General features: G+C 39.8%; 1 protein-coding gene and 1 pseudogene across 1 annotated transcript in view; both read left to right on the forward strand.

Moving 5' to 3' along the window:
• bnl (branchless) overlaps window positions 1–13,029 on the forward strand; it is a 244,497-nt gene that overhangs the window by 126,059 nt on the left and 105,409 nt on the right. The window lies entirely within an intron of this gene.
• Window positions 10,130–11,410, forward strand: LOC135701292 (tigger transposable element-derived protein 2-like; annotated as a pseudogene).

Genomic DNA, 13,029 nt, shown 5'->3' on the forward strand with positions numbered 1-13,029 from the left:
ATCATTTTTATAATGTGGCCACTTTATCGGTCAATTCAGATTATCCGGAGAACCAGAATATGGCCACTATACCCAAAATATAGTTTCCAAATTAAATACACTTTGATCTCTTGATTCTGAACAACAGGTTTTTTTTTTAATATTCACTTTAACGCTCTTGGGTCATTCGTGACTTGTCCGGGGGTGAGATTTGAACTCGTGGCTTTGGCGTGAGAGGTATGGATGTTAACCACTACGCCGGGGTCGCCCCCAACACAGAAAAAATCACAAGGCTCTAGAATTTTTTTTATTATGTGGCCACTTAAGTGGTCGTTCCGGATCCTCTTTAAGGCCAGTAGAGTTTCCCTGAGGGCATATATGGTGTCTTTACACCATATATACTTAGTACTATCAATTTCCAGTAATATACGTTAAATAAAGTGTAAAATTATGTCGATAGATACTGGCATTTCCTACTTTACCGGGAACTCGGGTTGATCCCGGCTCTCTATCTCGGTACGCAAAAGACTTCGGCCAACGGGACCACCACCAACCGATTTAGCAGAGTTTTTTCTTTGAGAATATGTATAAAATGTTGACTGAAACCGTTTGGCAGCCGAGATATTCAATTTAGTAGCGGTTTTGTCAATTTTTGCCCACTGTGCATTGTTCTACGAACAATTGAAGAATAGAAAATTTTCATCGATGGACCCTATCTTTAGATCTATAAATCCAATTTTCAGTTTTGAAATCTTCTACAACTCACGATAACTTTTTCAAACGGACTTATCAGCTTTTGTAAACAATGCATTTGATCGTAAATTAGGCGTAACTGGTAGCTGGCACACGCATACTAACACCACTGTCAGGTAGGGGAAAACTGGTAGTGTTAGCATGCGTGCCAGCTACGCCAAATCAACGATAAAATGCATTGTTTACAAAAGCTGATACGTCCCTTTGAAAAAGTAATCGAGAACTTTAGTGAAGACACGATTTCCTATCACTTGCTATAAACAAGTCCAAATTCATTCTAATGAGTCTTCTAGAAGTCATTTCGAAGAAAAAAAAACCGTAGATATACATGGCCAATTGAACACTTTTAAGGTTGTTCCAGATGTTTCGGAAGGTCACCCAGTGGCTTCCAGCGTTCATTTTCTGGTCACAAGTCTGAATTCATTATAATTCGTCTTCTATAAGTGCTTTCGAAAAAACTAAAGAGCTCTAGGACCAATTTACTGGATTTTCCAAAAGGCCACCCTGTGGCCCATTGGGTCCATTTTCCGGTCACAAGTCCGAATTTATTCTAATGAGTCTTCTAGAAGTACATTAACCATTATGTGATCGACAAAAAAACATCTTTAGGAGCTCGACAAGGGTACCCGGGTACCCACAAATTGAAATTCTTGCTACTGCGGCCAATTTTGACCGATTTTGAATCTTTTGGCACAATTTGATTCAGAAACTTATCTTCTTTCTGAAAACTGCCAATAATGTCTATCCGTAATCGTCTGGTTTCCGGAAATCTAAATTTCCGGTGTAAATTTCCAAAACAAAGCATTTTCTTGCCAGTTACGCTCGAGTTTCGAAGGAATATATATCAGAAAATCAGAATCTACTTCAAAAAGCAATTTCATCTCACTTGAGAACAATTTTAAGGTTTATCCCCAGAATTGTCATTCCGGAGCAGGTTCCCGTAGGGCCTCTAGGGGTCATAGAAGTGTTTGGGAAGAAACCCCTGCAACATGGCTATCAAAATTCATGAATTTCCAATTTTGTGATCATCCGACAGATTGTCTCCGGAACGTGTTCTCTTGGGTTGCCGCCACAGCTGATCACGCTAGATGCTTTTTTGTTGGTTTCCGTCAAAAATTATCGAACGCATTGCCGGTGTGATAATCGTTCGGAAAATATCCGCCGCTGTAAACAAATTTGTTCCACGATGAGTCTGGGTCTGCTGGGCCCTGGCTTTTCCATTTCCAGAAAACTTTCGAAGGAAATTTCAATTTATCCGTGATTACGTAGCTTCGTCACCGGGAAGGCTAAAAATACTGCTTTTCAAACAGAGACTGATTTAAACATTCCACGAACACACAAAAACATTGCAACAGACTTTTCATTGCAAAATCTCACCAACAATTAAGCGGGCTAAAGGTGAATAGTAAAACACTTTTCAAGAGTAACACGAGAAAAGGGCCTACAAGCTTTTCGTAAACAAACCTTCCCATGGCATTGAGATTGCTGACATTAATTGCACTAGTGTGCGTACGCGTATACGCCAATGTTTTCATCGGGAAAATTTTCTTCCATTGACATTGACATGGCTACCCTATTACGTAATAGGTATTAGCAACAATCAATACGAAACTAACGATTTTAAATTGGCTCACTACTTGACTAGCCTATTGGTCCCAAGCAAACGATTAATGTACCCCATTCTAGTCGAAATTCTAGTACTACTCAATGTTTGTTTTGATTCGCTATGAAAGTTTGGCAGATAAAATGAGGGGTTATTGGTTTTTCCTATGTTTCGAGGGGTGAATCGATTAGCTTGGGACCGAAGATAGTACCAGAGCTGAGCCAAAAAGTTGATCACGTTATTTCGGGACCTTCTTGTCTTAGAGTTACCTCTATGGTATTAGTGCGCTTTGTGAGAAAGTATTTGTGAAAATCGGTGGCCTCATTTTAGTGGGAAGAATCCATACATTTAGAGGTTAGTTGGAGGAAAACATTGATCAACTTCACACGTGGATTGTGTCCGCTAGTGTGCGTACTTAAAATGTCACTAATCTCTATGGGAAGCTTCCCCTTATATTTAGATGCCGAAAGAATGGCATGGGGCATAGCCTTCTGTTGTAGATTAATGAATTTTGAAACCCATATTGTAGGGGTTTCTTCCCAAGCACTTCTATGGCCTGTAGAGGCCCTACGGGATTCAACGCCAGATTTCCGTTCCGAGAAAAAAAAAACCTTAAACTGGTCCTCAAGTGAGCAGAAATTGTTTCTTAAAGGAGATTCTGACACTTTGATATCGATGCCTTCGAAATTCTAGTGAAAGTGCTTAATTCTGGAACATTATACAGGAAAACCAGATTTCCCGGAACCAGACGATTCCGGATGGACATTGTTGGCAATATCCAAAAAGAGGATAAGTTTCTGAATCCAATGGTGCCAAAAGATTCAAAATCGGTTAAAATTGGCCGCAGTAGCAAGCATTTCAATTTTGTGAGTACCCGGGTACCCTTGTTGAGCTCCTAACGCCCGATTCAAAGTAAATTTGGACGCATTAAAGTGATCATAAGTCAAGAATTAAACAACATACACGGTTGATCAAAACGTCAAACGAAAGATAACAGTTATTACATTTCACCGTTTCGAACGAACTGTCGCACTTTACTTGTGATCGATGCCATCATGATCTGCACAGTCGCTGGTGACACTGTACCGGCGAACTTATTCCACTTTAAACGCATTTGTTGTGCATTTGTCACTTCTTTACCGCATCCTCGAAGTTTTCGCTTGACAATTGCCCAATATTTTTCGATCGGTCTGAACTCAGGGCAATTCGGAGGATTAATCTCTTTGGCGATGACTAGTACCTCCTTAGAGTAGTGGCAGCTGGCTAGATCCGGCCAAAACACAACGTTGGTCTTGTGTTGCCGAATGAAGGGTAAAATCCGCTTTTTCAGACACTCTTTAATGTAAACCTTTGACATTGTGTGACATGTGATGAAAACCTTGGTTTTAGGCCATAACTGCAGATTTCTTGCCAAATCATTAGTTTCCGAGCAAAATTATCAGCAAAAATAAATTTATACCTGGAAGGGACATCCCCACGACCAGTTGCCAGGTAAAATTTTCGTCCGGGGATTTGTTTATAATCCATTTTGACATGTTTCGTCATCCATTAAAATACAGCTATCATTTCGTCAAAACTCGTTCGTACAGTAATCGTGCTCGCTTTTTGGCCACTAAATTTTGTTTCAGGGAGCGATTCGGATGTTTACTGGCACAAAAAGACTTATATTCTTCTCTTGAAAGGATGTTACGCACGGTGGAAAAGTTGGAATCGTATTTCTTTGCCAAATCACGTATGGAGACACCTGAGTTGCTTTTCACGTACCTCAACACCTTTCTCCTCAGCTCTTTGTCCCTAGTGCCACTTTTATGATCGATGCGCTGTGCTCTATCCACACTCAGAGTATCCTTGTAACGTTTGATTACAAGACTCACCGTTGACTTTTGGGAAATTTTAACACTTTTGCTATTTTTGAGGAAGACCACGAAGGGTTCTCTAGATGTTTGTGCACAATTAATTTTCTTTTCTTTTCGTTGGCGCGACTCCTGTCCGTCCTTGATTATGTTCGATGTGTTCGATGTGATAGTCTTAACCGTATTTTGTGATAATGTTGGAAGTGTCTTGGTAATCACTATTTCTACGCCGATGAGCGTAGTTCCACAAATTTTAGATGCGATCAACAGAATTCACAAGGATATCAAATTCACTCACGAGGTAGAAAAAGACGGGAAGCTCGCATTTCTCGATCTTCTAGTCATCAGGGAATCGTCATCATCTTGAATACGAAATTTACAGGAAACCAACAAGCACCAAAAGTGATATCCCCTATACTTTCAATCATTCGTTCCAGCAGAAAATGGCCGCCTTCCATCACAGACTCTTCCACTCAGCGATACAGGAAAGGTTAAGGAATTACAGTACATCTTCGAAACAGCGAGACTCAACGGATACAAGGAGACCACAATCCAGGCAATCATCGATAAAAAAGCGAGAATTCTACAAAGTTCCATGATCCGTAATTTCGGGATGCGTCGATCAATCGAGAAAAACTTTTCACCCATTTCTTCGTCAATGAAACATCAACAAATGCCTGTGAAACGTTTTTTGTTCCAACCACCAGGGGTGCGGTGGTGTATTAAACCGTGCGTCCAGATTTACTTTGAATCGAGCTTTAAAGCTTGCTACAATATGAAATCTTTCTTCATGAAAAGTTGTCTCTTCATGAATTCTAAGATGTCACTCAATTATGGTTTCCTGTCGTGAAAATAAGTTTATAATTTCTTAACTTGAAATCTTAAAAGGTACCCTCTGAGCTCAAGGACCAATATTATGAACACTTTTACTAAAGTTCCGGATTATACGGAAGGTTGCCCAGGTTCTGATCTCAAGTCCGGGTTCATTATAATTAGTCTTCTAGAAGTGCTTTCGTAAAAAAAACACAAAGCTCTAGGCCCAGTTTCATTAATTGATCATTATCACTGTAGCTCAGGATCTTCCGAAAGCTCAACCAGTAGATTCCAGTGTCCATTTCTGGTCACAAGTCCAAATTTGTTGAAATGAGTCTTCTAGAAGTGCTTTATAGGACCAATTTAATGAATTCATCACTTTTATGGCTGTTCCTGATCTTCCATTTTCCGGTCAGAAGTCCAAATTCATTCTGATGAGTCGTTCTATAAGTGCTTCGAAAAAAACTGCAGGACTCTAGACCAGTTTCATCAATTGAATGAAATTTTACCTAATCACAGAAGATTATATAATTCTCGTAAAGCCTTTTTTTCTGTTCGAGACCAAACACAACTGCGACCAGTAATTTGATCTATTGTAGGATATCCCGTATGCGCTAAATGTCGTATTACTTCGCCACTATTGATAAATGATGAAGTATTCGATTTTTTTTACAGTTGTCATTCTTGCATTTATCGCAAGGATCCGACTCTTTGGAGTGTTGAAACACCCTCCAAAGGCGCCTCTTTGTCAGTCAAAATTGGATTCCTTAGCAACAAATTAAGGAATGACACCGATTATGACCATGTATCAGAACCCTAGTCTTAATCACTTCAAACTAGGGAACAACGAATAGAAGATTAAGAATCACATAGATGAAGATTAACTAACTCATTTTTTCCTTGTTTCAAGATCATCCTCGGTGGACAAAGCCGAGTCTTGTCACTATCAACAAGGCATAAAAAGTAACAAAGACTAAGATGTGTTTCTTTGATTACTGAAAAATCCTGTTCCCCTAGTTTGAAGTAGTCAAGACTAGGAATCGGTGGTAGATCTTACATCCCGTAACGTACCACAAAAAGGTGATCTACCCACGTTACGAAGCTCGTAAAGCCTAATGTTCAGTCGACATTTTTTTCCTAGGCTGTTTTGCTCTACACTCGAAGTTTTTCCAAGTAGGATTGTTTGAATAAATTATGTGTCAAAACAAATACGCCCTTGTGGAAAATCACGCTTATTTCCAAACGACCCTGTGCAAAGTTCCATCCAAATCGAAGATTGATGTCGCATGATGTCGGTTTTCCTCCATGCTGAGTGAACCCCCACACAACGTCGATGTCAATTATACAAGGTCTGGCCCAACCGGCTTATTGGTATTAGTGAAATGTGAAAATGTCTAGTGGTGGTCGTATTTCATCGCAATGTTTAACTTTTTACACGAAACAGCTGTTTTCTGTGACGACACGTCTGCTATTCGCAGTATGGAATGTTGTGCTGCCATGACATCGGCATTCGCTAGCTCAGCAATGTTTACAACATTTTTGCTTCTAACACCAGCAAGCTATTTGTTGTTCCAGACCTTGTATGATTGACATCGACACAACGTGACTGTCTCGCGCAGACAGCAGCAGGCGGCAGCTGACAGTGCTGCTAGAAAAAAGAATAATGAGCAGTTTGTTTGGGTGGCTGAATAACTTTTTCCACAAGCGTCGGATCGTTTTGCGGTCTCGGAAGAAAAGTTTACTTGTAAAATTTCCTAGGAAGAAGTTGGGTTGATAGCGGCGCCGGTGGTGTAGTGGTAAGCGTGATTACATCTCACCCCAGCAGGGCTGGGTTCAATCCCAGTCGGCACCGCCGGGATGTTCTGAGGCATAACATCTCTGATCACGCCAAAGCCGTAGGGATCGGTTTGATCATCTCTCTTTATTTTGAAATTTATTTGCCATAAAACATCATCGCACAAATTATGCAATATATGGGCCATTAAACCGCATGATGGCCTCTTACAATAAACACTGCGAAACCATTGACTTTACAATGTCTCGGCATAAATTAAAGCAATATTTTTATTCCATAAGAAATAACAACTCATAAAAGAAAAGACAAGAAAGCTGACACTACTTTTTTTATATGAATATATATTTAAGAAAACAAAACTGTATTAGTTGTACTAGTCTACGTTGGTTGACGAAATAAATAAATAAATAAATAAATAAATTTTACCTCCCCCGTTGGAGAGGGATGGTGAAGGGTATCCCTCTCTGGCAATTTGTACCTTCCTAAAAAGTTGTCCTTACTCGCTTTCTACTCTCTATATACCTACAATTTTCACACTGCCGTACTCTAACGGAACTATCAACTCTACAAGCAAACCAAAAATGTATTACAATGAATGTTAGTTACATTTATTATCACCCTCTGTTCATGAACATTGCAGCGAATGTTAGAAGTTGACCTTGCAGACGATGTAATGATTTTTAATCTTTTTTTATTCCGTGCATATACAGATGCTTTAACCTACACAAGCAAGCATTTTCCTTGATTGTTATGTATAACATGGTAGAACAACGCACACAGTTGCCTCGATTCTCTCCAGCATAAAAAGCAAAAGAAGTCGAATATGCGAGGAAATGAGCGCTTGCTGTTTGCTTTTAGCCTATCCATATCCCGAAGTATGGAGAGGGCAGTGGAGAAAGCACAGGTCTGAAAATCGCAACGTTTCGTGGTTTCGAGTCCAGTCGGCAGGGACATGACTCTGGATGGGAGCTGCTTACCATCAATTACTCTGTCATTGGTCGAAAGGTACAGTAGCAGCACCTACCCTAACAGTGTCCTCTGGAGATCGTCAAGTCGACGATGACAGGAGCACATACCGTGGTAGAGGTAACAATAAAGCTCGATTCAAAGTAAATTTGAACGCACGGTTTAATACACCACCTGGTGATTGGAACAAAAAACGTTTGACAGGCATTTGTGGATGTTGGTGAAAAATTTTTCTCGATTGATCGACGCATTCCGAAATTACGGATCATGGAACTTGGGAAAAGAAAATTAATTGTGCACAAACATCTAGAGAACGCTTCGTGGTCTGCCTCAAAAATAGCAAATGTGTTAAAATTCCCAAAGTAAACGGTGAGTCTTGTAATCAAGCGTTACAAGGATACTTTGAGTGTAGATAGAATACAGCGTATCTATCTTAAAAGTTGCACTAGGGACAAAGAGCTGAGGAGAAGGTGTTGAGGTACGTGAAAAGCAACCCAGGTGTCTCCATACGTGATTTGGGAAAGAAATACGATTCCAACTTTTCCACCGTGCGTAACATCCTTTCAAGAGAAGAATAAGAGAAGGATATAAGTCTTTTTGTGCCAGTAAACATCCGAATTGCTCCCTGAAACAAAGTTTAGTGGCCAAAAAGCGAGCACGATTACTATACGAACGAGTTTTGACGAAATGATGGCTGTATTTTAATGGATGACGAAATGGATTATAAACGTTAGTTTATATATATATAGAGAGAGAGAGTTTGGTAAAGGGAAATGATCATTGCCTTTTGTACCTTCCTAAAAAGTTGTCCTTGCTCGCTTTCTAGTCTCTAAATACAATTTTCACACTGCCGTACATCTGCTCATCTATCGTATAAAAATTACCACTGTAGTCTGTTATTTGAAAATAGCATCTTCAACTATGTAAATCGTTAAATTCACGCAGAAGTAATACAAAACAAATAGTTAAACTAAAATAAATACATATGTGTGTCGCAATAATTATCGACCGTTTAGGACGGAAATTAGATCTTACCTCTAATTAATTCAATTTATATTGTAATTAAACCAAAAGCAAATAATTTCATGATTTCCACACATTCCGAATCAACAATCAATCAGCTCGATTACAATCACAATTATATTTCAAATCAATATACCGTAAAACGGGGTAACTTTGATTGTTTTTTAAAGCATATTCTAAATATTTTTTTTCAGAAGATTTCAGAGTTCAGATCCTAGAGTCAATTCTACAGTATTTTGATTTGGGATTACTTTGATAATGCTCTCTGAACGTAGAAAAACATGCGTGAATCTCAACCGATTTAGATCAAGAAACATGAAACTTTGATTGAGTATATAATCCCCAAGCAGCACTCACCCATCATAATAGGCAAGGTTTCAAATAGTCATTTCAGCTAAAACAATGTTTTTTTTTTAAATTATGAAATAATTAGATGCCATGATCATATTTTGAATTGGTAGGATACAAGAAGAGGTTACAAAGAATGTGTTTGGCATATTAAACCTGTTTATTTCACTTCATGAGAGTCACAATCAGCGATTTTTCACACACTCACTCACTCAGCGATCAGAAAATCGCTGATTGTGACTCATAGAAAGCGAAATTTACAGGTTTTATGTTTCAAACGCATACTTTGTAACCTCTTCTTGTAAGTTAGAAGTAAAACATGCCATCATACCATCTTTTGGTTTATTATTTCGAAAAACATTATTTTAGCTGAAATGCGTATTTGCAAACTTGAGGTTGCTGCAACTTGATTGTGACTTAAATAAGTTACAAACAAGTAACAAAAACTCTTCAGTGACAAGTGTGCTGCATGGGTCAGGAAACATCATAAGCAATAAGAAGAAGACGTTAAATTTAAGATGGCTACATCGAAAATACATTTAATAAGTGATGGTTTGAGTGTTTTTTCATACAGGCGAAAATTGTTATTTAATATGTTTGGAAAATATCAAGAAGACTGGCAACTTTGCCATAATCCAAGCGACAGATACAGTAGCGCTGCGTTTGAGTGAAGGTTGGATGCAACGCCAAATACACAAGCCTTTCTTCTGAGGAAGGAATCTTTGCTATCAAAGTCTTCTCGATTCGAAAATATATAACACATACTATAGGATAATACCAACATCAATTCGAAACTAACGATTTTAAATTGGTTCACTACTTGACTAGCCTATTGGTCCCAAGCAAATGATTAACGTATCCCATTCTAGTCGAAATTCTAGTACAGTAGCCGTTCGCTAATTGGGGTACGACTGCACCCCAATTATCGAATGGCATTCGCTAATTGGGGGGTGTCGACAAGTGTCAAACTTGACCGGGGGGCGCTTGACTCGTTTGTTTTGGTTTTCAGTCTTTCGTCTGCTTAACTGATGCTGTGAGCAGCTACTTAGTTTTTGTCTTGCGTGAGTGTAAATTGAGTGAATCGATTGAATATTTTGTTGAGTTATTTCCGGCGCTGGTAAATATTTGTGCATTCATACGTTGTTTGTAATGTTGTAGCAATTATCCTCCTGAAATTTGTTCAGCTTTCACAATGGAAGGAGTATCAGCTTCCAGTTCCGGAGTGGATAATAAGCAAGTCGTGAAACGGAAGCACACTACGCTTACCTTGGCTCAGAAGGTGAGAATAATCGAGGAATTTGAAGCAGTAAACGGTTCCCACGAAATATTAGGCAAAAGGTTTGGTGTCGGAGCATCCTCGGTCGGTCGATTTTTGAAAAATAAGGAGTCAATTCGGATGAAACTAGAAAAATTCAGAGAACATGGCGTGGAAAATCGAAAAACGATGAAGGAGCAGAATTTTCCCTTACTGGAAGAAGCGCTTTACCTATGGGTTTTGCAACAACGTGAGGCTAATATTATTGTCACATTGGATGTGATCAAGGCCAAAGCAGAACAACTGTTCCAATGCTTTCAAGATCTTGGTGTTTATCTGGATCTTACTTTTTTGATTTCGGATGGCTGGGTGCGCCGTTTTAAACAGCGTTTCGGATTACGTGTTTTGGTGGTGGCAGGAGAGAAACCTTCCGCGGATAAAGAAGCGTACCTTAAATTCAAGGAAGTGCTCATGAAGAAAGTATTGGAAATGAATGTGACAAAAGCCCAAATTTTTAATGCAGATGAATCAGCACTTTTCACCAAGCTGATGGCATCACGCACTATCGCATTATGGGACGAGACAGTCGCTTCGGGACGAAAGCTCAACAAAACCCGATTCACATTCATGCCGTGCTCGAACATGGATGGTTCTCTCAAAATGAAACTGATGTTCATTGGGGTAGTCGAGAACCCCCGTGGATTCGCGGCTTTCAGCAATCATTACCGGTATCCTACTACAATTCCAAAAAAGCTTGGATGACACGTCAGTTGTTCCGTACCTGGTTTTATGACGAGTTCATTCCCGCTGTCCGGAAGTTCTCTGCTGAGCACGATTTGGAACCGTCAGCGCTTTTGGTTCTGGATAACTGTACTGCTCACTACGATGGATGCGATGATTTGAAGAGTGATGATGGATTAATTCAAGTGATGTACCTTCCACCAAATGTGACAACAGCATGCCAGCCAATGGATCAGTCGGTGATCAACGCAATCAAAACCAGGTACAAAGCTGATGCTTAAGCTTGTTTTGGAAAACGAAGATTTGCCCTTGGAACAACGACTGAAAAATGTGTCCTTACGGCAGAGTATTGATTGGATTGCTGAAGCTTGGGACGAAATCAGTCAGGTTACCATTGAAAATTCCTGGAAAAAGTTGTTCGATGAGTTTCCAGGTTGTGAATGGAGCATGTCTGAACAGGCGGAGGATCTTTTTGCTGATTTCAAGTCCCTTGTAGCATCAATTGATGGCATAGCCGGAACAAACACAACCGACGAGCAAATCCAGCTTTGGCTTGAGGATCGAGTAGTAGATTCCAATGGTACAACAGTTTCAATAACCAGCGAAGTGTTCAGAGACGAAGAAATAGTCAGCGCAGTTTTGAATAAAGCAGACGATTTAACTTTCATGGAGGAAGAATGGTTCGATACCACCCCGGAGGCTTTGAACGGAAGTGCCCTTGCTACTGAAAACGAAGAACCCGAAGACATCGATTTTCCAACCACGATGAAGTCGCTTGATAACGTGATCCAATTCGTACAGAACAATCCCGCTCAGACTTTGAAACTGAAAACCCTGCGAACTGAATTGCTGGAAGCAGAGTGGAAGAGACGCAATCTGTAACTGTTTTGTTTTAATTTGCTTGTTTTATGAATTAAATTGATTTTTTACAAAAAATATTTTGTTTTTCGTTATTTTTTATCAATCATTGAAAGACCCCCCAAAAAATATGACATCAAAACGTCAGCATGATTTTGACATCAGATTTTGACGGATGACTGCTTTTTAATTGGGTCGTGCCTCAATTAGCGAACCCCCAATTAAAAAGCGCCCCAACCAGAAAACCCCCAATTAGCGAACTTCCACTGTACTACACAATGTTTGTTTTGATTCACTATGAAAGTTTGACCGATAAAATGAGGGGTTAGTGGATTTTCCTATGTTTCGAGGGGTGAATCGATTAGCATGGGATCGAAGAGAGTACCAGAGCTGAGCCAAAAAGTTGAGCTCGTTTCTTCGGGACCTTCTGGTCTTAGAGTTACCTCTATGATAATACCCTCAGCTACAGTATTAAACCAATGGTCGGAAAAAGTACAGAGAGTAAATTTAATCATTATATTTTACTATAAAAGTAAAGCCACATTATGAAACATACTCCGTTTTACGGTACCTTAATTCTCTCCAAGCGGCCGGGCCTCACAAAAATTTCGCCGGAGCAAATTGAATCGTTCATCAACCACTACTGTTGCGGTGCCAATTTAGCCAAGAAAGCAGCAGATAATCACTTTCAAAATGTAACAATCTTCAAATCCACCAACGAAGCTGGCCGCTCGCTTGGGCGGTGCTCTTGAGTTGCCGCAAATTGAATGGCACTCAGGGGTAGGTAATTGTGCAATTATCGTACAAACATCTTTCGACTGGTGTGTTCCCTCCCGGAGACCTCCACACCAGGTTTTGGTTTTCGGTCTCGTCATTCATCGCTTGCTTCTATTGTTACCATGTTCCATTTGGTCTTTGCTGCGAGTTAGCAAGAGCTGCCCTCCACGAATGGACCATATTTGCGCAAACATTGTGTCGTGTTGTTGAGACACTGGAATTACAAAACACGAAACCAATTTGCTGTGGAAACGAAAGTGACAAA

Source organism: Ochlerotatus camptorhynchus, unplaced genomic scaffold, assembly GCF_037179485.1.
Source record: "Ochlerotatus camptorhynchus isolate MF236.1 unplaced genomic scaffold, CSIRO-AGI_Acam_v1.1 ptg000153l, whole genome shotgun sequence".
NCBI lineage: Eukaryota > Metazoa > Arthropoda > Insecta > Diptera > Culicidae > Ochlerotatus > Ochlerotatus camptorhynchus.